A 27,452-nucleotide genomic window follows, 5' to 3' on the forward strand; every position below is an offset into this window, starting at 1 on the left:
TCAAGTACAGGCCACTCTAAAATTTTACAAAAAAAACAAACAAAACCCACAATTTATTCTTTTATATACCTAGCCCTCTTGTTGTGAAGGCATGGGTGGACAACAGTACATGAAATGAAAGCAAGTATTGCATGCATCAAAGAAGTAAGACAGAATAAATTTTAAAATATCATTTCCAAATGTTTCCCAGCTTAGTTCTTTCCAGGGAAAGCCAAGCCATTTCCCCCCACTAAAAATATTCTGTAATATTTGGGAAGTGGTGAAAATATAATGTAGTCATTCAACAAAGCTACATGGGTGCACAAAGGACTCAAGCATACAGCCATTTCCACAACAATTACATTGTTAAAGGTGTTACTGTGAAGGGGGGTATATTCTGCTTCCCCAAATTCTAGCATATTAATATATTATCCTTTATTTGCATACCCACAAAGATCAAATGCCTAGTCAGCAACTACATTTTGAAGTATATGGAAAGGTTTCTGGCAAAGTTCTAGAGTAGAAACCTCTGAAAACAAAAGCACAAGAAATGTATGTATGAAAAACATATGTACAAACGTATAGGATATCTATATTTGACATCACACTGCACATCAGTGGAATAATATGATGCAACAATTAGGCAGACTACAAGCAAACACATATTCGTCAGTAACATTTGAGCAGAGCTGGAGGTATTTCACACAAATTTGGAATGAACAAAAAATTTTAATGTCACTTTTCAAATGTCACTTTTTAAATCAAATCTTGGGAGATATTTCTTACAAATATTAATAATCTCAAGCCACCTTAGTGTGATATAGCAAATTGCATTGTTGGACCTGGGTTCAAATGATCAGCCATTTTTTTTACGGTAGAAAAGGCAGGGTTCATAAACAATTAACTACTTCTGAGATACACGAAGATAATGGTGTTAATCACTAGTTGATCAAATTCTATACTTTCCCCTATAGGTCCCTAGATTGAATATTGGACCCATGATTAGCTATGTTGAGGGGAAAGCACAAATTAGAATTCAAATTTGATTTTTTTCCCTATTCAATTTTGAGCTAGGGGGAGTTGTTTGAGAATTTTTCTTCCCAAATTAATTTCATCTCTACTTTTCAATTGCTGGCACCTTACCCATATGTCTATGTTTTCAGCTCTACAGTTGAGCAATATTGCTTATTGTATTTTGGTGCCAGTATAGATTTAAGCAGTCCAAACAAGACTGTGTGTTTGAACTGACAGAGAGTAAATTATTTGTATCTGGCATAACTGATGGTTGTGTCAAAACCTTGGCATAAAATTCACTGGAAAACATATTCTTATGAATGCCTATTCAAACATGCCCAGCATTTATTATCATGGGATATAGCCAGCTCCATGCCAGAATAAGGCTGGATTTATTTATTTTTATATACCAATATTCCTCTCCATTGAAGACAAAACAACGATGCATGTACTCGATAGATGCCAAATCAGACAATTGTCTCAGACACTGAGCATCAAGACCCACTTTGAAGGGAGAATGTAATGTAGGACATTTTTTAAAAATGTTGCAAAACAGTTATAAAACATGGTTCTACTTCATTGATGAAATTAATATTATTAGAATTATTGGTTCTTTTATAAGGTAGCAGGATATTTGCAAGTCCCCTGTCTGAGGCTGTGAAGAAATGCTGGGAAAACTAGTTGGACAAATATTTGGGCCTGCTGGAAGGTGTTTTGTATGTTCCTAGCTTTAGGCAGCTGAGGTCTTTGCTTGAGCAGGTCATGGGACATTTGCATCTACTCATCTCATCTCATTACCAATGACTTGGGTTGCCAACATGGTGCATAATGGTACATTTGAGGTCTTCTCCTGGTGCTCACAAAACCTCCAAGACACTACAAGATGGTGAAGGTTTTTTACTCTTTTACTCATTTGAAAAGTACTGATTAATTCTAATGGATTTGACTTTTACCAGAATTTCAACTCTATGGGTTGTACCAGCTAAGTCCTATGACAATAATTAACCTACATTCGCCCTGCCTATTAACTTCAATGGATAGCTGAGGGACACAGTTGGTGGGCAGGGTATATTTTTCAAGGTACACATTAGTTCTTCTGAATCTGCCTTTTACTTGGATCGGGATAGCAAAGTGTGTGTGCATGCTTTTCCCTCTTTCTTCCTCTTAATCCATGGAAAAGGGTGGGGGGAGAAATGATCAGAGGAAGTAGAGCCTTTGGCATTCACTCAAAAATCCAAATGTGCCCACAGGTCTACAAAGATTGGCAACCCCTAACCTAAGTCATTTGAGAGCCCCTGTGAGGTAAATGCATCAGGGCAATCTCTTGATGTTTAGATGAGATGGAAAACGTTTCACTCTAGCCATCAAGGATATAGCTATTCCTATACTGCATGCCCAAGAAAAGATATATAAGTTGCCAAGGCAACTAAGAACAGCTATATAGGAAGCTCCTCCTGAGCTTTATAAGGGCCCACTCTTAGTATTGTGTCTCTTCCTGTTGGGTCAGGAACATTTTCTGTTTTTCCACTAAATGGGACTGAACCGATGCAGGCAAATCACACCCACATAGGGTGCTTCCACATTTTATTGTTGACTTGGTCTCCTCATGCATACCTGTTTTACACAGTGCCCACGCAACAGTGTTCTCATCAAAAAGTCACCCATATTCCTCCTCTGCATTTAATCCAGATTGGCTGTTGACACAGCTTTTTTTTTCGTTTAATGGAATTTCCACCTACATTGTAAATCCAGATTAAATGGGATAATAACACAGGATGTCATTTTGATGAAGACGACACTGTGTGGGTCACTGCACAAAATGTGCAAGTGTGAGCAACACCAAGCCTACAATAAACTGTCTGTTGGAAGTCCCCATATACAAATGTACATGAGAGAAATACGTTTAACCCAGGGTCTCATAACACTAGAATTCAGGGTGCTCCAATGAAGCTGAATGTTGGAAGATTTAGGATCGATGAAAGAAAGCATTTCATCACATAGTGCTTAGTTAAGCTACAGAATTCAAGAAGCTGTGATGGCTACCAAACTGGATGGCTTCAAAACAGGACTAGGCAAATTCACTGAAAGTAGCAAGAGCTATATCAATACATTTGACTGAGGGTGGGGACTGTGCAGTTACTTCAAGAACTGTGCCACCCATGTCAAAAGCACCCACTGTGATTGGGAAGATTGCTTGGCCAGTAACTTGACCACTGCTTGGTTATCTGACCAAAATTTAACTAGAGTTCTGAAGTTGCACCTAGATGGAGAAAATTCAAGGAAGGTTAGGTCTTGCATGATCTACTCCTCACTCCATTGAGCAGTCCCAGGTCAGGCACACCAGTGACCTTTGAAGTACACTCCAAAGCCATAGCTGCCGGGAGCATCTGAGTGCACCAGAAAGTCTGCATATATATGGTTTTCTTCAATCACACATACACAAGTCCCCAGATGTTTCCCACATTTGGATGTTTTTATTCTTCTACCTAATATGTAAGTGAAACCATACCCAGACGTGTAGTGGTACTGTCGTTTAAACCTGCGTTGTCCCTGTGTATAAATGATGCCTTATTCTGACCAGGGTCTTCTTCTTCTTCATAAACAGACATTTAAAAATGGCAGGGGACATCTAAGAGAATTGTTCTCGTATTCCAGAGGCCAACAGTTTCTGTGACAGTACGACACTCAGAATAAATTGTATTTCCAGACAAATGTAATAGAGATGCTGCATAAAATCTCATACAGTTGGAAAGATAAAATTAACATGCTGATGATATTTTAATGTTTCAATATAATCAAAGGAGCATGGATCATGCATCCTCCACTTCCAGTGTCATTGTCTTCTTTAATCTTTTGCATATGCAAAAAAGGGAGGAATAAACTGAAAGAAAAATCGGCTCTGCTTTACGATACATTTCAAATACTACTGAAGGGAGGCAAGGAGCATATTAGAAATTTCTACTCACAACCTAAACACAATTACTTGTGTGACAATGCAGGTATAGCCTGACAGATTTACCTAATTACTGGGTACAGTTTCACTTAAATTTTTAGTCATAAAAATAAACTCATCTGAAAATGGGAAACATCTATGGATCTATTTTTGAGCATCGTGGCAAACATATGAAATACGTTTTTGCAAAAATGCAACTGAACAAACCTATTCCTGAATGGCTCTGTCATGGTAAATCTCTTTGCATATGCTCAGAAGGAATTGTGGAAGCCATTCCATGACCAACTCTAGAGTGGAATGTTTACTCTCTGCTCTTTGCCAAAACTCTGTGAGTGATTTCACCCATCCTTTCTGGCACCAAACTTTGTAAGGCTGCCGCAATGACTAATATTGCTTCCAAACAATCTGTCTATTGTGTGCAGCCTCTGCTACTAATTTGGTGAGCTTGTGCATCACTGTAGAATTTTCACTAACATTCCAAATGCTCTGGAAACAGAATCTCACAATAGCTTTTGTGAAAGAAGAAGTCAGTTTTGTTGGGATTGAAACCTTCCAAGGCAGCTGAGAAATTGTTTTGTGGGGCAGCTTACAGGCTGCAATTAGAAGGATTAAGAAACAGGAAGCGCCCCCCCCAAAAAAAAATGGCAGAAAGAAGAGTACATTGCAAACATTGGATGCATTATACCTGAGGCTGCTTCTGAAGATGGTTTGGAATTGCTGGTGCAGAATTGCTCACAGAGGCAAGACAATTTGAGCATATTACACTGATCCGAGCACAACTGCACTAGCTGCCAATTAGTTTCCAAGTCCAATTCAAAGCGCTGGTTTTGACCTATAAAGCCTTAAATGACCCATTACCACAATACCTCAACTACAGGTACCTCTCCCCATATGAACCAACCTGTTCTGAGCCCCTTCTTTGTGTGCCTCTTCCGTGAGAGGTCTGGAGGGTAGCAACAGGAGAACAGGCCTTTTCTTCAGTGGCTCCCCATTTGTGGAATGCTTTCCTCAGTGAGGCTCACCTGGAGCCTTCGTTATAGATTTTTAGGTGCCAGGCGAAAACATTATTCTTCAGCCAGACCTTTGCCTGGCTAACATTCTATGTCCTTTTAAATGTGTTTGTTAGAGGCAGGGTTATGGGTTTGGTTTGTTCTTCTTGTTGTTATTATTATTATGTATTTTGTGTTTTTATGCTGCATACCAGACTGAGATCTTCAGAGGAATGGCAGTATAAAAAATAAATAAATAAAATTTTAAAAATAGATAAAATAAATAAAGCAAGCGGTGGCCGGAGAAACCACTACTGCTGCCCTACACACCCTATCCACTGGCTGAGGTGGTTCACTCTGCCTCACAGTAGGCCTGGCCCTCATTGCCACTGTGGGTTTGACTGGCTAGTGGGTAGGTGGGTGGGAAATAATTAAAGAACTATTTGGATAATCTGGAAGCATGTCATGTAGACCTCAATTGAGGTTACTGAGTAGGCATGCATAGAATGTGTCAGAGCTGCCTCTAGGTCCCAGCTCACAGAGGACCAACGCCCGGTTGATGTAATGTACAAAAGTCTTTATTGAAGTTTAGTTTCCATTTCAAACCCCAGAGCGTGCAGCCCTACGTCTTGACTTTAGATCGGCGAAGTCCCCTCTGAATCACTACCCCTTCCGCACCAGTTTAAGATCCTAGCCCGGCTCCACCTCCTGCGCTGTTCTTTCCTCCTCTGGGTCCTTCTGCCCCCTGGGGTTTCCTCCTTCCTGGACTCTTCTGACGCTGACCCCCCTGAGTCTTGCCCTTCCTTCCGGCGGGCTTTAGGACCTGGCTCCCTATCCGGGCTACCTGCTGTGCCGCGCGCCCAGCCGGTAACCTTCCTCCTGACCGTTTCCCCGCTCTCCGATGTGGGCGTGGTCAATCCTGACTCATCTCCTCTCGCTGGTGGTGAGAACACTGGTCCCGATTCCTGGGACTCCTCCCCCCTACTGCGCTCTGGTGGGGAAGCTGGTCCTGATTTCCAACTGCTGCTCAGGGAGTCCCCGCTGGCCCCTTCCTTCTGGGGTTTCCCCCTTGGCACCCCCCTCGCCCTGGCCATCGGCGCTCCCTTCTGTGAATCTTCCGATTCGCTGGAGAGACTCGTGGAATCCCTCTGACCACTGTCACTGCCTACACCCCCCTTGGATTCCTCCTCCTCGCTCTCCATTTGCTCCCTCCCCTGTGTCTCTGCTCCTGAACCCCTGACAGAATGGTACTGAGAATAAACAAATAAATAGCAATTCACACCATTTACCAACTGGGCATAACAAGTTTCTCCTCAAAACCTCAAATTCAGCATCGTCCAACTTTTCTATTCATGACTTTCCAAGTTGAAAAATGTTGTCCGTGTACAATTTTTCAGATTCGCTGTTTGTACTTACACAAGGCCTGTATGAGTGAGGAATCACAGAAAGCTCAATTATATTTCACATAAGCTATCTTTCAAAGGAAACCTTACAACACTAGGATGTTACAGGAGTGCAGTACATCTCTAGATACTCAAAAAACACTTTGTGCTGTCAGTGTGCTGAGAACAGATTGATGACTTTGAAGACCTCCAGCATAGAGGGCGAAATTAAGGATCTGCTATGATTCGGCTGGAGTTGGGATGAGGGATGCCTCCTTTCCACCCTTGCTTATTGAATCTGAAAACCCTCATAGATTTTCTTTTTGCTATGGAAGTATTGACTTTAAAACATACCAAGATAGAAACAAGCTTTTTCTAGGGGAAGTTGCAAAGCTTAAAATAGGATTCAGCTGTATCTCCACGATCTCAGGAAAACAGAATGTCCAATAAATTATAGTTGCATGGGAAGGGGAAGATTGTTGCATTAAATTTGGTCCATAGTTTTTTGAAACAAACAAAAAAAGCACACAATTGTTCTACACCGAGGGCAACACAGTACAGTGTGTATTTTAATGGGATAGAAACACAATTTGGATAATGGGCATTTGAAGAGCTTGGGTAGTTAAGGCCACAACCACATTAGAAGCCAAGATTCAATCCAAAGAACTGTGTAGTACAACATGAATGTAGAAAGGCTTCTGAGTAACTTATTCTCCAAAGCGTGTTCTCCTTCATGGAGAGCACGTGTTGTGGTGGGGTCTGCTGAGCCACCCCTCTGTTACCAGGCAGGGTCTCTAAAGATGGCCTGGGGCAGTGATTGGTTCACTGGGTTGCTGGGGTAAAAGTTGTGTTGCAATTTTGGTGGGAGGGGTAAAATGTTTAAATACTCTGCACGTAGCCTGGAGCTTTCTCTTTGCTGTGTGCAACGGATCACCCACCCACCCGCCCTTGAGTAAGGGGTTGTTGCATTGACCTTGCTATGCCTGTCATGGGGTCATCTGCCATTGGGGCAAGGACCTGGTAGGAATTTTGTCCATCTGGCTGATTGGCTGGGCCATTTGGTTTTTGCCAAATCGTCACAACTAGTAAGGTTGCGGTTAGGCATTGGTTATAAATTAGTGGAGGAGGGGTTAGGATAGGCTGGGCCTGCCCCTCCATGGTTGCTGTGGAAAGGGAATTCCGTTAAAGGAATCCTGGGGCTTGCCATCTTTTCGTCCAATCCCTGGAATGGGACTAGGGCCGGCAAGCCTTCGGGGAGCATGCGGATGACAATTGAGGGTCTGTGACTCAGCTCCATTTCTCCCCGACTTGCTTTCCCCCGCACTGTCTTTCGGTGGTGCCCGGAAGTCAGTTCTGTCCCCAGGAGGGGGGACAGATAGTCTTAACCAATGCCTAAACAACCACTCACGGTTTTGTATTTAAAGAAAGTTGTGGCCAAAATTATGCCAAAAACCTTAAACAAAAATTAAGTGTGCGTTGTGAGTTATTTGGGGGATGGCTTGGGGACCTCAACACACAATTGGCATCCATGTTCAGCAAACAAAACTGCTCCAAAATCTCAGGATATAGGCTGCACTCCTGCAACTGCCTGCCTGGAAGTGAACTCATTGAACTCAACCTGATCATCTAGTCCAACCTGAATATGCAGCTCTCCCATACAGGGATTGAATCTGCAGTTTTAAAAACTCAATAGCAGCATGAACAATTAAAAGCTGATTAGAATACAAAGTATTTTAAGGACCTATTGAAAGGCAACCAACGGTGGGACCAAATGCACATCCTGTGGGAGAAAGTTTTACAAAGAATTGTTGACCAGGGTGAAAAAAGGAAGGAGTCTCTATGGATCAAAGCCCCCATCTCCAAAGCTTTGAATTCTAGTTGTGCCTTTTCCCCCTTTTCTTTTTTTGGCTATGCCTTTCAAGCCACTTCCATATTACAAAAACGTTAAAAGGTACTTATTTACCTATATTACAGGGGGGATTTATCACCTATGTTTGCTAGGAATGTTGAGATCCTTTGTGAACAGGCACAAAAGAAATGAGAAGTACCATTACGAGAACGTCACTTAGGATATCATTAATCCTCATCAATTACCAGAGAAACATGTCTCTGCCAAAGCAGTTTCAAGCATTCTATTATACTGTCTCTATAATTAGTTTAAATATCTATTGTACTATGTACAAGCTGGACTCGGTTTTATGCACTCATCTATAACAAAGAATGAAGTAACCATTACACATCTTCTGGTGCCAGTTATACTTTGCATCAATCTTAGCTGCTGTGTGTCTATATTTGATCCCCCAGATTGAATTTGTAGTTCTGCAAGCCCTTTAACACAAGAACATGAGAATTGCCAAGCTGGGTCAGACCAAGCTGAATATTGATCTAGTTCAGCACTCTTGTCTCCCAGCTGTTGCAGAGCTTCCAAGTGTCCCTATTTTCCAGGGATGTCCCTGATTTAGAGAAGCTTCCCCAGTTTCTGATTTGATCCTGGAATGTCCTGCTTTTCCTTAGGATGTCCCTATTTTCACTGAAGAAATGTTGGAGAGTATGGAGTTATCCAACCCCAAGCTGTCTGAAGGCAATTCTGTATAGGGAAGTTTTTTATGTTTAATTATTTACAGTGGTGCCTCGCAAGACGAAATTAATCCGTTCCGTGAGGCTCTTCGTATAGTGGTTTTTTCGTCTTGCGAAGCAAGCCCATTGACAGCTTAGCGGATTAGCGCTATTAGCGGTTTAGCGGCTTTAAGTGGTTTATCAGCTTAGCGGATCAGCTGATAAACTGCTTAGCTGCTTAGAAAAAGGGGGGGAAGGGAAAAAAATCGCAAGAACTCACAAGACATTTTCGTCTTGCGAAGCAAGCCCATAGGGAAATTCGTTTTGCGAAGCGCCTCCAAAATGGAAAACCCTTTCGTCTAGCGGGTTTTCCGCCTTGCGAGGCGTTCATCTTGCAGGGCACCACTGTATTATGTTTTATATATGTTGGAAGCTGCCCAAAGTGCTGAGGCAACCCAGTAAGATGTATGGAGTATAAATAGTAAAATTATCATTGTGGAATGGGACGTCCCTATGGAGGGTATGCAATTGGCAAGGCAAATTCTTCAGGGGATTCACAGTGGTACTATATGCTCCTGGATAATAATCCTCAGAATCTAGAAGTCAGAAGTATACTATCTCTGAAACAGTGGTTGTTCTGATAGATCTATTCTCTATCATATGTATCTAAGCATTTTCAAGGTCCATGTGATGCTCACCATCATATGAACATGTTTTGTGGGCCAATGGTTTTATGGCCTGGTTCACACCTAATTCTAAAGTATCACAGGAGTAAACTATAGTGAGTCTCATGGCCATGTGCATGCATATAAACATACACACGCACATACATATACCTCTTTCTTCAGTGTGGCCACAAGTGGAGAGCAGAAGCTTCTACTTTCATCTTAGATTAACTACAGTTTAGCATTATGCTGGAGCCCAAAACTGTGGTTAATATTAACTGTGGTTTGTTGAAAGCAAGCCAGCTTCTTAAATTATAGTTTTAGTGGCTTGTTTCAACAAACCATAGTGACGATTAACCACAGTTTGATTGGGTTCGGGTGACATGGCAAAATCCAGTTACTTTATTTTGCAGCTGAGCCAAAGTAGCAGGGGACAGAGAGGAGAGTGCACCAGCCCAGAACTCACCTAGGTTCATTCACTGTGATTTGGCATTATGTCTGAATCTGCCCATTGTGGATGACAAGTTGCTACCTTTGTGATAAACTTGCCAGCTAACCATTTCAATGTTTCCCCCCAAGATTTTATATTGAAATAATGAATGATTTATTTTTCCCACACACTTATGGCTTTATAAAATTGATTGTATCCTTCTCTTTTTAATATGTGGTCATTTTTCAAAATTGGAACATTACACTAATTTAAAGCTTTCTGCGTCATGAATGTGACAATAGTTAAATAAACTTTTCTACAGTTCACTGTATTTGTCCTGCACTACATAAATAATATGTAATGTTGGACGTGTGACTTCTAGTAATCTGGTATGGAAATTGGTTTTAATGATGCAGAATATTTTTTCCTTAATATTTTTAAGCTGTTTTTCATTTGAGTTTCTTAGAGACACTCAATTAATTTCAGTAGCAGTTATATCTCTTATATTTTTATGTCGTGCTTTGATCTCTTAGAAATGAACATCCAAAGTATGGTCTTCCAAGTATTTATTCTGGATCATTTATATGAATGCCAGTCCGAGGATTGTAGATATATATAATATGAGAAATGTGAAAGAATAGCTAAGAAATTTACACCACATCCCAACACACCAGACAAGATACTAAATAGTTCTTCCACAGACATTGAGTTGGCAATGTGTGCAACAATATCAGTTGACCTATTTAGGAAGCACTATTCCTTAAACTAAAGTAAGGCTGTGCCCAGGCTTTGCAGAACATTCATTCCCATTTGTTTGCAGGAGATTAAATGACAGTGAGCATTCATCTTGATCTAGTTCTCAATAATCATTCATTCATCCCACACTTTTTGGTGCATTTCCCCATCACTGTCCTAATTGTGTTTAATCGTCTTTAATACAGATAGGAGGTGATAACAGTGCAAACAATGGAGAGACAATGGAGTGTGTCTCCAGGGGTGAAACCAAACTGCTGCATTAGTGGCACCAGCATTACCTCCCTGGCGTGCAAGCCTGGGCAGTGTGCATGGAGGTTCTAGGATGACAAGACTCCTTTCTCGCCTTCTCTGATGCAGTCCAAAGGAAAGCAGAGCAATAGGTTTGGCACCAGCTTGGCTGCAGGAGTTACTGGAAGGAGGCATACAAGGCGCCATCCAACCATCTTCAAAGTGGAGTGGATTTGTGTAGGGTCTCCTCCTTAGCATTTTCTTCTCCGAAAGGTATCTTGCAAGGCAGCAGAGGTTTTCCTTCTCTGATCCCAGGTTGATGAGCCCCATATGACCCTCCCTTCCCTTTACAGTGAATAGCTGAAACCGCCTTCTGAAACTGAAGAACAGAAACTGCCTTCTGGTCTCATTTGCTCAATCTGCTGGAGCCTTTCTTCACATGCAGGGGAAGTCCCTAACTCACTGAGGGTTTCAGACTCATTGGCTACACTCACCTGGTTTAGCCAGCCAGTCAAACCAATTTCCCAGGGTATGACCATTGTTGCATGCTGACAGATTCTAGGAGGAACAGATGAAAGTTGAGTGCAAAGGTGGACAAACTACCCAAGAAGGAGTATGACATGTTCCCTACTAGAGGTACTACCCACCCCATACATACAGCAAACAACAAGTAATCTGTTGAAAAAAGAATAGAGACTATGAGGTCATTGGTTTATTTTTGTACATGACCGAAGTATCAAAGAGTTTTTGCAACCCATAGCCATAAGAAGTTCTCTACCATTTCATTTTTACATTAATCACTTCTCCTATTAATTGTCTGTCATAGCCATCAGTCAAGAAGACACTGTTATTAGCTGATACACACCAACTTTTGTTTAATTTTGAAGTTAAATGGTGATTTCTTGACTTATGCAAGTAGAATGCGCAAGGTTCAATCACTGGTGTTATCCTTTCACCCAACATCTAATCTCCGGTTAGTCTAGAGACTAAGATTTCTAAATCCCCATACACTCCTGAGAATGTAACAACAAGTAATATTCCATGCCATATGTTGACAAGTATACCAAGTATACAATTAGCACTTGGACTCATGGCACAAAGTAATCCATATAATCATTTCTATCATGAGAAACCGTGTCCAGCAAATGTTGGTTGCAAGACTTGAATATAAACACACAAGTCATTCACTTCTATACGCCAACCAGCTTGATTATTGCACATAGATTAATACCAATCTATGATTTTGTAGTTGGGGTTTCTCTTCTCCTAGCTCTAGATCAAAAATCTATAAGCTGAAACTAAGCTAACTTTTCTTTGTGAACCATGTCCCTTTGGGGGGAATTTTGCCACACTCTTTCTGTGATGGTCTCAGTAACACAGCCAATTCTGACAGTCCTCATAGCATTAAGACATCATCTTTGATTAGACAGAATCATCCATTTGACTAATTCAGGCTGGAGCAAGAAACAGCAGCCAGGTGTGATGATGTGGTCTTAACATTGGAACAACAAAAGGAGAGCGTTCCCAAAGCACTAGAAGAAATTAAAAGATTTGGAAAAGTGGCAGGTTTTAAAAGATATTTAAATAAAACCAAATGTTGGTCAAAAACATGGATGAGCGGTGCGGTGGAAGAGACAAGTTTTAGACCAACATTTGGTTGCATGGTTATAGTAAAATGTGAAGGAAGCTATGAAATGTAATATGAACCATGGAAGGAGAAGAAGGGAAGTTACTGGATATTTTAAAGTTTGTAAAATGTTTAATTTGAAATCTAGAAAAATGAAAACTCAATAAAAATTATATATTAGGAGGAGGAAGAAGAAGCCAGGTGAAAAATGGCATTGAAGTGGTGGCTTCCATGAAAAGTGTCACTTAACCGGGTTGGACAAAGGTTAGTTAGTTGCATAATCTAAATGCTTTTCAGGGTGCAGCTGAAATCTATACCACTCAGATTGCTAGGATTATTGATTACAATATGTCTTGAATACAGTTGATTTTCTTGAATACAGTTTTTTAAAACATTGTTTCTTAAAATATCATCTGTATAATGGGAACAGTTGACCTACAAGATCACCTTACTCTGCATATGCCCATTCAACTACTTTGACTGGCAGAATTGGCACAACTACGGGTGCCACGTAATACTCATTCCACATCTGTAAGTACCTGATCATTTAGTGTGGCAGCTCCTGCACCTTGGGCCTACCTGCCTACTGAGATCAAGTAGGTGTCTTCACTGTACTCTTTCTGGTGCCTGATAAAAACATTCTTACTTAGATTTCAGTTTCATGTAACAGGAGCAAATCCACATTGGCCTGTGAATTTATTGCATAAATTGCCATGAGAGTGATCCAGCCAAACATAAACAAATGTAATACCAATTAATTTCCATAGGGGAATTGGGCACACGCTTACAGAATGGTTAACTATGGCTGGCTGGCTTCCTAAAGATAAAAATGGTACAGCGGTGACTAGAGAAAATGGGAGAATGTAGAACAATGATCTAAATAATGCATGTGATCAAGATCGTACTTGGTGATGGGCAAAGTAGATATTTAAATATAGTACTCAACAGCATAAAAGCTACAGCTATGAAGCTGCCTAAGTCATTTGAACCAGTCACTGTCTCTCACTGCAGTTGTAAAGGACAAATTGTGGAGGAAAGAGCCACAAATGCCCCTTTGTGAAGTGTCATGTATATAAATTAATAAATAACCCCTTAGCATAGTCTCTTCTGTCTTTGTTCTGAACCTTGAATTAAAAGTATGTGTTGGGGCGGAATGCATTGATTCTTTAAAGTCAGGGGTGTGGCACTTGTGACCACCCAGGCTTTGTTTGACTACAGCGCCCATCATCCATGAATGCTGGCCATGCTGTCTGGAGCTGGTGTGAGTTGTATTCAGGCAACATCCGGAGGGCCTCTGGTTCCCCATCCCTGGTTTCGATGTCTTCTTAAATCAGACTCCTCAACACATACAATTGGCCTCCACCTCCCATTACCCACATACTGAGATGCTTATCCTCAGTGCGGGTCTGTCTGCACACACAAGTCTTTGTGTGATGGTGAGGCTTCATGAAACTGAGAGCCATGATTTTTAAACATTTCCAATTGCATAGAGCCTTACCTATGTGCAGGTGCTTGTGTGCTCAGATCATCACTGTACACATAGGCATTTCAATACATGGGCAGCGGGATGGGGGTTCCAGGGCCTGCTATTGTCCACTGTATGTGTGTTCATTGCACCTCATCTTGTGGAAAGGGGTTTGGTATTCATGATACCACTTTAAACAGCCATGGCTTCCCCCAAATTGCTTCCACTTCCTAGTGGGGGGTGGGTTGTGGTCTCACCGCCAGGCCCACCCCCACCTCAGCATTGGGGCAGGAGGGGGCCCGGCCATGCCAGGCAGTGAGCGGCCAATCGAGTGGCTCGGGGGGCATGGCCAGGGTAATTTAAACCTGCCACATTCTGGATTAGTTGTAGTTCCCGAGTCACCTTTAAAGGTAGCCCCACATAGAGCGCATTGCAGTAGTAGGAAAGTAATGCTGAATCGCCCCTTTCAGCCTCACGCTGTGGATCTCCTGCTCTCTTACCTTTTTTCAGGTTGGTTCATTGGCCTTGCTATGGACTTCGGTTGGTCGCTGTTAAGGGGCCTGGTAGGACTTTTACCACTTGGCAAATTGGCACCAGCCATTTGGTTTTCACCTACCTCATAGCAATCGTCACAACTTTGTAAAGTTTGGCAGTTAGGCATTGGAATAGCAATGTGGGGGGGAAGGGAGGTGCGGCCATCACCTGCCCCTCCATGCTCTAGGGTATTCCGTTAAAGGAATCCAGGGGTGTGGCTCTCGTCTGAAGTGCACAGAGGGACTAGGGCCATGCCATGACCCCATTGGGAACCTAGGGAATATTAGAGTCGATCCACATCTGCAGGGTTCCCCCTACTGGTGGTTTAGCCTTACAGACTTCCCGCAAGGTGGCAGGAAGTCAGATATAGTCTGTTGGTGCCAATGCCTAAGCCATACCACTCACATTCTGTAACCAATAAAGTTGTGGCCTAAATTTTGCCCATTAACATTAACCTAAAAGCCTGTGTGCTTGTGTCTTTATTCTCCTGGGGGTGGCTTGGGGCTTTGACCTGCAAATAATTTTTGGGAACTGAAGCTAGTTGAGGGTGCTGAAACTCATTAGGAGACACCCTATTCCCTTCAAAGAGCTACAATTCCCAGAGTTCCCTGTGGAGAGGGAATGATTGTTGAAACATTCTGACAATTGTAGTTCTGTGAGGAGATCAGAATTCTTTGGGGAAAGCCATGACTGCTTCAAGTTGCATCACTGTGACATGAATGTGGCTTAGATGAGCCTTTGGCCTGAGCCAGTAGGACTTTTCTTATGTTCTTACATTCTTATGTGTGCCTTTCTCCATGTCTGCACAGAAGTAGTTGGGCAAAGCCATTGCCTCTCTCTATGCTGTGGGAAAACAGTGTAACACCAAAGCAGCTGATTTGTCTGATTCCCTTTTTGTTTTCTGAGACAAGAGGGTGTGGAGAGAACCAAAGAGTGCCTTTGTTCTTTTTCCACCAGGGGCTCGAGAAGGAAGGAACTGGAGCCATATTCTATCAGAGCATTTTCTCAACATGAATGGAATACATAAGCCTGAGCTAAAGGAGTATATAAAGCCTCGCTGAAATGGGCTGCATAATTCATTTGTCTCACAATCCATAAATAATTATAATACTGTATCATAGTCCGGCTATGCAGTAATCTTTATCTCCCACTGTCTAAATAAAATTTGATGTTTATAAACTATATACACTCACATATCCCCATGTACATAGCAAAAATCAGCCAAGAGATAAATTAGAGAGGAAAACTATGAAAAATGGCAAAATTACTGATGCAAACTCTACATAAACAAATGTGAGGGTTTAACATTTTCATAAATGTTTCACAACTTGAGCTGTTTAGTGTCCCACTAGGTCAATCGCTCTAGGATGAGGGCATTTCACATTTCGGATGGGGTTTTTTTTTTGGGGGGGGGACAAACAAGTCACAGCACTGGGCGGATCAGCTCATTAAATCAGAACGCGGCAACTTGCCTACAACACCACAACCCAAGTTTACTTCAGCCCATAAAAAGGGTTCTTTCTGAAATTCTAACACTGCCAGTGGTCAAGCCTAAACACAGGCTGGTTCACCTGGTATGGTAGGCCAAACTATGGCTTACCACGACCTCACAAAGGTGCAGAATCCCAGAGAGAAGCACAACCACTTTGTTCCTCCTTGGGTGTGTTGTTTAATTCCCCCATGTAATTCTTATTGAATTATAAGCAAAAGAAAACAATTATGGAAGTAGAAGCCAGAAAGAAGAAAGAGATAGAAGATACCAGAAGAACAACATAACATGATGCAGCATCAGAGCAGACATGGAACATGAGTACAGAAGAATATTGTTGAGGTTTAAGAAATATTTGGAAGATATTTGGAAAAGAAAGTACTACAGCAATTGCCAATATGTTGAACTCAAGGTGGATCAGACAAAATTTTAATCTTAATTCCCTTGCTTTCTTATCATGTGTGCAGAACACAAACAGAAATGTAATAAAAGTAAAATAAAATAAAATGGCTTGGATGTGTTATATCTTGTGGATTGTATTTTCATGTAATTCATAGTTTGGCACAAGGTGAAAGAACCTGGCCTTTTTTTTTTTACTCCCACCCAACATTTGACTTAGCATATATTCCAGACCCAGGCTTGTGACTGAGATCTCTCACTACTAACCATGAGCTGTCATCCAGGTTTGTTCTGTTCCCAACATATCTGCATCTTTGGGAATCTACCCACTTCATAAAAAAATGCATAGGTTGGCTACTGCTCCCCTCTCCTTTGAATGTCTGAAGGGGACTCTAATGTCTGCCAGTTGCATTATATGATATGAGGAAGCTATGAATGGTCTATCTGTCACACTCTATCTGCTAGTTTTAATGCTTAACATACATAGCTGTCCTATGCTGAGTGAGACCACTTGTCCATCTAGCTCAATAATGAGTCAGACCAGAATTGAGTCATATCACATTGGTGCAGCTCCCAACGAATTGTCCACCTGACTAGGAGCAGCTCTCCAGGGGTTGCTGCCTAACCGTTTAGCATGATATGTGGGGAAATGAACATGGGAACACAGGAAGTAATTAAGCTTCCTCAAATCGAGTCAGACCATTGATCCATCTAGTTCAGAATGGTCTGCAACCTTTGGAAAACCAAAGTTCTCCAAATGGAACTACAGTTTGCAGCAGCCTTGGTCATTGGCCATGTGTGCTGGGACTGACTCTTTGCTCTGAGTCATTGTACAGATTGTACAGATGCCACATTAGACTTCAGTGGGAATGCTGGGCCCAAGCTCAAGCTAACCTGAGACTGGGCTGACATCTGAGCCTAGGTGTCTGAAATGCAATGGTTATTAGGGATGCTGTCAACATCATTTCCTTAGTAGAAAGGATGAGGGGGTGGAATTTGGTGGGATCCAGATTTTAATATGACTCTTTCTAATTCATACTTTTTAAAACAATATGCACACTGAAACACAGCTATCCTTCTAAATTTGCACTTCCCTCAATTTTGTCAGGCAGTTCTCCTATCAAATAATGTGTCCAAAATAATGAGTACCATATTATTATTATTTGTTCTTTTTAATTAAATTTCTATAACATCCTTTATCTGAGCATCACAGGAAAGTTTACAATATAAAAATACAAAAATACAAATCATAGTAACAAACAAAAACAATACTGCACAAACTGTTTAAAAGACCAAAGAGTGTTTAATTAACCAAAAACCTGGGACAAAGTGCATATTAGGGGAAAGTGCATAAAAATGTTTGCATAAGTGGAAATAATATATAAAATGTTATAATTTTTTTGAATTTATATCCCACACCTTCCTCCAAAAGAAGCCAGGGTGGGAAAATACACTTTATTTAATGTGCAAAAACATGCCTATTGGAAGAATTTTGTTCTAAAATGCTGACAAATGTACAAACTGATACAGAAATTGAGAGACTGGGGGAAAAATGAGAAACTGAAATTGGCAGATCCATCCATCCCTAGTAAAAAGTACTTTTGAATACAAAGTAAGATAACATGATGCCTTGCATTCATTTATTAACATTATTTCATAGGTACCAGTAAATTAATTCATGAGATGATTTTTTTTGCCATATATATATGTGTGTGTGTGTGTGTGTGTGTGTGTGTAAAATTCAGCTGAACCTGATTTCAATCTCAGTGATACTTGAAATCTTGCTAGAGCACATTAGAACACATAACACATAAAGCTACAACTTAACCTAATTTTATATGAACCAAAGCCTCAATTCTTTTTTTTCCTTTTTTTGCAACTTACTCATCTCATTCCTATGATCATAAGAAAATGTCTAATATTAAATTATAACAACAGCAATCAAAGTCATGGGGAGCGAGAGGATTCTCAATTGCAGTCCATGCCCTGCTCTCGATATCACCAGAGGAAGAGATTGAGAAGCCCAGCAATTCATATAACTTCCTACCAGTGCCCCATTGTCTTTTCAGGACTTAATGATGCTGAAGTGTCTCCATGATTAAAATTTAAAGGCTTCCAAGTAACCAAGTAATTTGCCCAAAACTCCTTATCCACCACTCACCACAAAGACTCTGATTTTAATATACTATTAATCAAGCTCCAGCCTAGTTTACCAGCGATACTTAAAATTACGGAAGAACTAACTTCATTGTTCTCATAGTATCAGAAGAAAAATCTTTTTCCTTCATCAGTGATGCGTGCGTGCACACACATCCCAAAATGGAGAAGTTAAAAAATGATATTTGATGGTGAAAACATGAGAGAGGGAGAGAGAGAGCTGTTCCTCATGTGATAAATTTGATCTATAGGTTTTGCTGCAGTTTTCATAAACCAAAAGTTGGTTTTAATCATCACACAGGTGTATATGTTTCTGAGTATATAAAAGAAATCAAGAAAATTGATAGAGATCTGTTGAAATACAATGGTTGCTGATGGACCTACAAAATAAGGAAGTATGAGATTACCCTGCTTTTACTAAGCTGTACGACCACTGAAGGGGTGAACAGTCACTTCTGAATTAAGCATATCATGGCCAATAAGTTTAAATAGTGACGGGGTGACTGGTGGCCACAAGCATAGGAAAGCATTGCTGTTCATTGCTCCCCCTTTTAAGCTACTCCTAATCACATCTTCCTTTTGCTCCACCATTTTGGAGCGCCTCCTGCCTGTTTGACTCACTGTTTGACACATGCTAGCTAGGCAAAAGCAGTCAAGGAGGGTTCAGGGCAGGGCCATGAGGCGTGTGTCCCTGCCTCTTCCCCCAAAGGATGGTGTGTTGGGAACCCTTTCAGGTAAAATTGTGACTAAAAAAGAAGAAGAAGAAGAAGAGTTTGGATTTGATATCCCGCCTTTCACTCCCCTTCAGGAGTCTCAAAGCGGCTAACAATCTCCTTTCCCTTCCTCCCCCACAACAAACACTCTGTGAGGTGAGTGGGGCTGAGAGACTTCAAAGAAGTGTGACTGGCCCAAGGTCACCCAGCAGCTGCATGTGGAGGAGCGGAGACACGAACCCGGTTCACCAGATTACATGACTACCACTCTTAACCACTACACCACACTGGCTCTAAAAGTGCTAAAAGTGATATCTTTGTCCCGATCTGCCAGGAGAAACCTCATTTGACTTCTTCTCAGAGTTATAGGCCAGAGGTCCAACATTTTGCTCCTCTGCAGCTTACTCTACAACCCACCTCTATTCCACCATCACCTGCGCCTTCTAGCATGATCGCTTTGCTTCCACTGCTCGTCCAAGGCTTGAAGAGAAGCCTTGCCAGATATGTGCACCTTCAAGAGCATGGCCACCTTGGCCTGTTGACATCTCTGTGGCCTAGGAATGCAGAACATTTTGGTGTTCCCATGCCTGGAGGGAGTGGATATTGAAAGTTTTCCCCCTTTGGCACCCATCTGCATTCACAGAAATGACCTATGTAGGCTATCAATGATGGCACTGATTCAGGTTTAGCTTTCTGTAAATGCAAGTTAACTGTTTTGTATAGTACATATTTTTGCTCTTATTTGGTAGAACATCCACACTGCTAATTTTTAGATTACTTGATTCATCATTATATTTACTGCTCTCTAAAATTGATAGGTGTTTGAAAGCTGCCTTGCCTTGAGTTTGTGTGTGTGCGTGTGTGTTACACAGTATTCAAAGAGAAATATTAAATACAGCCTTTAAGACAGAGTTAAAATCTAATTTCACAGTCGTGCATACATGTTACCTTGTTACCAGACTTGCAACGTTAACCAATTCTTTTCTGTCAACTGGCAATTTTTTGGCAGATCCCTTTTGCATGATTCATGAAGGACCAGTAAAAGGCTAATTGTTCAAATTAATTTGCGTAAATGACTAAGCAAGAGATAACAAAATTACATCTGCACTTGTTTGGCAAAGATTCAATAGTAGCGGCCCTGTACTGCCAGCTGCTTCCAGACAACACTCTTGCAGAAATTAAAAGCTACAAATATTAATTAATACACTTTTTTGGTACGTTAATTTGCACTGAAAGGTTCCGGGAGTGCAAAACTGCTGAGAAGATGAACCATGATAATTAGAATTAATGGGATGGATGCATGTTTTTTGCAGCTGAAGTTTTAAAAAACCTATGAATGGGACTGGGAACTTGGAGCTGACATTCTCATAAATCTCTATGATAATGCAGCTATTAGTATTAGAAGGATTAAGTAGTGTGGCTCCAACGTTATCCATCACATGACACATTGTATCCCATCTGTCACTGAAGCAACTAAGACATGATAGCTGTCCTTGAGGAAGCCATCTGAAAAGCTTTGGGAATTTAAGGAATTGCCAGGCTGAGTGTCGAAGTACAAAATGAATAGCTCAAACCTCTGACTCTCAAATAGAAATAATGGCCAACACTCTGTACTTGTCAGCTTAGTGCTTTAACAAATACTTTCACTTGCACTATCTATATTTAAGTTTAGGTAAGCAGTCTAAATTATAAATATATCAGAGAGAGAGGAAGAAAAATTATCAAATGCCACTGATTTTATCTTTTAAGTCATTTGTGATGCTGTACATTTGATTTCCCCACCCCTCAAGTTCATATACTAACGACTACATTATTAATTTCCTTCATTTTCCAGGGCTTTAATACTGAAAGAGTAACACAAATAAATATTTACTTCCTAAAACATCTATGAATTGCAAAGAATATGTGCAGGTACTAGTAGGTAATTGTTATACAAAACATGTGGGCACAATCTGTTTCTGATGCTGGCAACGGTGCGAGCTGTTAAAACTTACCAATATTAAAATAATGGTTGCTGGTGTGTTTTTGTTTTTGTTGTTGTTGTTTTGTTCATTTGTGCTGTGCTCTTAGTTCTGGGAAGAACACAAATTCAAATTGCTTTTAGATCAGATCATCGTTAATAAATCTGGTTATCTGAAAACTGGACAGGCAAATAGATGAGGAGTACGAAAGGAAGTTTCCATCAGTAACATTTGATAGTTTCAATGTTGGGGAGATGTTTGCATAATCCGAAGGGATTCTGTTAGTTCTGTTTGAAGAATTGTAAGCAAACAGAAAATCAGTAAGGAGAAACAACAGTGGAAGCAACATAAATAGGCCTGGTCATATTCAGCACAAATCCAGATCCTGAGCATTTGAAAAACCACCCATCTATTGCCAATTTTGCAAGCAGACAGACTGGAATAAATGGTTAGGGCTGATATCTTGCAGAAGACGGTATTTAAAAACAAAACAGAAGCGTAATGCTTTGCTGATATTCAAGATTATGCTGGAACATAAAAAAGGCTAATTTTATTACAAATGTAATGCAAGAATTGCCAGGGAAAAAAGTCTGGCATAAAATGAGGGCCATCCATCTACACAGCTCACGAGGAACCCAAAGCACATCACAGGTTATTACTATGATGGTATCTTTCAGAAGTCACTTATTTTTATTTAATTTTATTTTTTTTAAATTCTGGTTGAACGTAAGAATAATGCAAGACTCAGAAGCAAAATACACTTCTTTATGAACAACAACAAGAAAAGTACAAGATCAGAAGCACTTTAGAGAGTAATAAATCATTAAACCTTTCCAATATTTTGTGATCTTCTACATGTTCAGCCTCATTTGTCCAGCCCCTACATCTTTTTATTTAAACTGTTAAAAAGGATACAAAAAGTAAGCTGTTTAATATTGGTCAATTTGTATTTATTAGGTGACTTCTTACGTGAAGCAGAAGCTATTTCAGAGGGCTGCCTTACATATTACTTATTAGTTTGCAGCTCCTCCGTGTGGCACACCCATATGCGATGACTCGCCACATGAATTACCCCATCAAATGAACAGTTTAACTTTTGGAGAGGGCGATTTCTGTGGCAAGCTTCTCTGCATGTTATTGGCCCTATATCTGCTGTATAGCCAATGGAGTTAGGGTGTCAGGAAGAATTCTTAAAGCATTATGCAAGTAGGGTAGTTGTCACATGAGAGATGGGTGGCAAAGAGGACAGAGACACGAGATCACCCCCTCCTCTGTGCCCATTTTATGTTGCCTTCTACACATTGGAGGGTAGCAGAGACCTTCTGCAGCAGGGACCTTTTCTTTCTATGGAGACTCTTCAAGCTTTTAAGAATCCTAGAGAACCAAGGTACCAAAATGTGTATATGCCAACAGAAGAGGCTCCCTAGTGCGGTCAACTTCCAACTCATGGAGGCAACAAAAACTAGCACAGAGCGGATGGAGGTAACATCTTATCCCTGTTCCTCCTTCTCCTGAAGAGGTCTAGTGAAATTCAACAGCAGCACCAGATCAGAATGCTGCCAGAATGGTGCCTCCCACCCTGGGGTTTTCACATTCTATTTTTCTTTTCGCCCACTAATAACTTGAACCTAACATATTGAATGAGGAGCCTTCCTTCCTGTATCCCAAGTTGAACTCTAAGTTTGGTTTAGACCACCTTCTTAAATGTTCTGTCAAACCATCTTCAGGACTTATAACTGGACCTCTATCACTGTAGAAATACGTTGCTCTGGAACTGCAACCCTATGCAACACCCCATTTTTAGCATATTTCCAAAATACTTTAATATACTGTTTTCCATTTTTTCTGAGTCCTTCCAGAGCATGACACGAGGGAGCATGCGAATGAAGAGCAAATGGCAATAATGTATAGATAGCATAATTTACAATGAATCTAGGTAACACAAGTAAAGTGCTCTCAATTTCTACTCCAGATATTGGATAACTTGACCCATACAAATATGACAATATCAGCCTTTTTGTAACCAGCACCTTTCTTTTATTAAATCTGTGAGAGAATTGAGAATTTTGTGCATGATTTGGGAAGGGAAAATACATTTAAGCCAAGGGTTCACCTTCCTCTCTTTGGTAGAGTCAATGTCCAGAGTTTTAAGTGGAATTTAAGTGAAATTATTCATAACCCATTTTTTATATTCTCCAAGTTTTGATGTACAGATTAGAGATGCACATCTACAGTGGGGTGGGGAAAACAATGGGGCAATCTGGGGTGGTTCAGGGTTCTGCCCCCACTCCAGCAAGCCAAAAGTGCAATATCAGCAAACCCCCTTTAGTCAGACTGAGACCCCCATAATGCCCCCCAAGTTACTCTGTGCTTTTCTTTACTGTATTCCCTACCTATCTTTATGTTTCTCCATGGGCTTTGAAAGAAGTCAGTCTGTCTAAAATGTTGTCTGTGGAGCACTAAAAAAAATCTGGATTTTATTTTTTTTAATGAAGCACAGAAGCAGAGGATTAATAATAATAAAAAAGATTGAAAGCTTCACTTCAGTTTCTTTTAAAAACGCTACTACATTGATCTTCTTTAACCAAAACAAAAAAAACCCCAGAGTTCAGAACTCCACAGGCAATTTTCTAAACAGCCTCATGTCAGGAATGGCTAACCTGTGGCCATCTGGGTGCCTTTGGACTACAATTCCTATCATCCCTGGTCATGCTTGCTGGAGATGATGAGAACTGGGGTCAATGGTCATCTGAAGGGTGGCAGGTCTAGACCATGGCTGAATTGTTAGATTCTGGCATTTTTCTCAATAAGCTACATAACTGGAATTCCAAGAGATATTAACTGGGAGAGACTGAATATGCCCTTGCCCATCTCATCCCTTGTATTCATAATTGTATATACTGCTGCCAATGAAACACTGGGGATTTTATGTATAAAATTCAGTATTTCCCATCTTTCCAACAGGGCTACTTATGATTACTTGAAAATACATTCATTCAGGTAGTTCCAGACATAATGCAGATATCACTCAGAGCATGGAAAGGTACAGATATAATTGGCAAGGTAAGATCGTGCGACTTCATCCTTCATGGCTATAACTCCCCCATTTAAACAGTAAAAGCAAAGAATCGTCTTGTGACGCCTTAAAGACAAACAGATTTATTGTAGTATAAGCATTCATAGATCAGAGCCCACTTCATCAAATGCATCACTTGTATCCAGTGAAGTTGATTCTAGACCACAAAACCTTATGCCACAATAAATCTACTGCAAGATTCATTGTAGCGCTTGCTGCAACAGATTATCAGGGCTACCCCTATGGATGCCACTTGTCTATTAAAAAATTTCACAAGCCATCTTTTAATGGAAATCCTTCCAAGGCAACTTCCAACACACTTAACAACAATATATATATATGAATAACAATAAACTTAAATCCCAAATAAACATACTAATCAATAAACAGCAGCAACCAGCAATGGCATTAAAACAACATGTAGCCCAGTAATACCGTAAGATAATAATAAATAAGCACCAAAAATGATGTCCAGTTCAAATCTTTAATCACAAGATAGCTGCAGCGAACTATGAAGCTTTCAGGACCTGCTTGGAGGCAGTCAAGGAAGGAGCCCAGCCTATCATTCACAACAGGAATGGAGTTTGACTTATGTGGGGTCACCATCCAAAAGGCCATCTCCCTTGAGTCTGCCATCCTTTTATCTTCACAGGCAGTCACACAATTAGGGCCTCTGAAGTGGATTTCAAAGTGTAGGCAAGATGATAAACAGTGTGGACCATCTTTTGTAGTTTTAGGACAACACAGCGACACAGTACTGGATTCCTGTACATAGTTCTGATCAAGCTGGGCTCTTCCTATCTAGTCTTGCTTTCACAGTGGCTTCTTAAACCATCTAAGCTGGTAGCCATCAGTCTATTGAGAGGGCAACATGCCCAAGTACAGGTAGCAAAACAGACTAGACGCTTGGATTATTTTCAGAGATGGAGCCTTGACTTGCATTGCTAATAATAATAATAATAATAATAATAATAAATCACATTCATCCTGCCCATTCCTCAAGGAGCTCAGATTGCTTCTCGGAGAGATCCTTCATCTGTGTGCTAGTCAGGCCAATAAATAATTACAATCATACCTTGGTTTTCGAACAGCTTAGTTCTCGAACGTTTTGGCTCCCAAACACTACAAACCCAGAAGTGAGTGTTCCAGTTTGCGAACTATTTTTGGAAGCCGAAGGGCCAATGGGGCTTCCACAGCTTCCGATTGGCTGCAGGAGCTTCTTGCAGCCAATCTGAGGCCACACTTTGGTCTTCAAACATTTTGGAACTCAAACAGACTTCTGGAATAGATTCTGTTCAACTTCCAAGGTACGACTGCACACCAACAGGCCCCTTCAGATCAAACTCTGGCTTTTTAAAATAGAGGGGATGCACACTAAAAGAATTTTCTTAAGTACTTATTTGGGACTCTGTAAAGAGAAGGATGAACCAAAGGAGTGAAGGCCGATTAACACCTGGTGCAACACAGGCCCGTGCAAAGGTGGGTCAGCCGGGCACATTTGCACCAGGTCTCGAAGGGCTAAGACAGCCAGTGGAACCAAGCAGATTTATGCTATCATGCCTAACTCCTCCTATACCCCCAAATTGCAGCAAAACTCCATTGGCCCGCAACACACAACTTTGTCGCAGCACCAATAGGGGCTCCTCTTGCTCCTGAGCATGTCGATGCTGCTTCGAGATCATAAGTGGGTCAGGTGGCAACATCTATCATTTTCTGCTATTTTGGCTTGGCATAGACTGGGCATTAATGCTGTCCAATCACAAACTGTCGTGAAGTGCTGCTGGGAAACCCATGACAAACTGCTACCAAAGCTGTAATGGATGTAATGGGTAAAATAAAATAATGCCTGATGGACAAGTCTTGGAAAATAACGTCACGGTATCTACCTTACGGATACAGCAATCACTTTCAGCATCTGAGCTTCCGCAGAAAGTAAACATGTTTTAATTCCGTTCCTCTGGGGACAATATCAATGGAAACATGGAGGAGAAGGGTGCAGGGAGGGCATAAGCTGGTGTCCTGGGCTTTATATTTGTGCATCAGACATTCTAATTCCCTCATGCCTGGTTTCTACTGAAGGGGCGACCAAGAGCTTTTGAAATGTGTTGCTAATTACACGTCTCATCAAAAGCTCAACACTTAGGCTTGTGATGAGCACAAAGCACTTGTCTACCAGACACCTATCCCCTTCACGGGCTCTACCCTCTCTCTCCTTTTTTTAATAGTCTCTTATGCAAAGATAGCTGGGTGCTTAAATATTTCTAAGTCTAGCAGTTTAAAAGATTTAAAAGTATTTTTCTTTTTTAAAATGCAGAATAGATTCTGTCTCTTTTTCTCCTTTTTTGTCTCTCTGTGTGTGCTCTTATCACTCAAGAAAACCTTCACTGATTTCTCCTCCTCCTCTCTCTCTCTCTTTTTAATTAAAAAAATCCTTTGGGGCTGTGAATGCCAATTTTTAGCCCAGAGGGAATTTTTTTTTTTATTAGAGTTCTAAACCCCTGAAAATCAGAGTCTATGTAGTGTAGGGCCTGATAAACCCTTAACTGTAACACGGCTTGCAAGGGCAGCTATAATATCTGATGACAAACTGACAGATTATTTCTGATGAGGATGGGGGGAGCCCTTTTTCCTCCTTTTTTTTTAACCTGACCCTGAGGACATGTCATAACATTTGTATTATCAGCAATAAAATGTCAACTACGCTGCCGTAAGATTGCTAAGGCTTGGAGTTAAAGCATTCCATTTAGTACTTCTACAGTTTTCAATTTAAAAAATAAAAAAGACTGTAATTTCTTATTGGACAGTCCCTGACTCAGTACTGTTCGCTGATTTATCATGGCAGTTGCTGGAAGATCGTCCCTGGCCATAGCAAAAGAAATCTGGAGAGATAAAGAGAATAACTAAACTACAGGGCCAAAGATACCTCTGTAATTCTTTAAGTAAACATTGAGTCAAAATAAGTTTGAGAGAGAGACATAGTTGGGGGAAATTGGGGGCCTGGTTTGATTTGAATTTGTGCAATCTTACCATTGGATCCCTCAGCTAAATGAATATCATTAGGTATTTTAAGTCCAGTACA

This window comes from Podarcis gaigeae (genome assembly GCF_964106915.1).
Source record: "Podarcis gaigeae genome assembly, chromosome: 1".
Lineage (NCBI taxonomy): Eukaryota > Metazoa > Chordata > Lepidosauria > Squamata > Lacertidae > Podarcis > Podarcis gaigeae.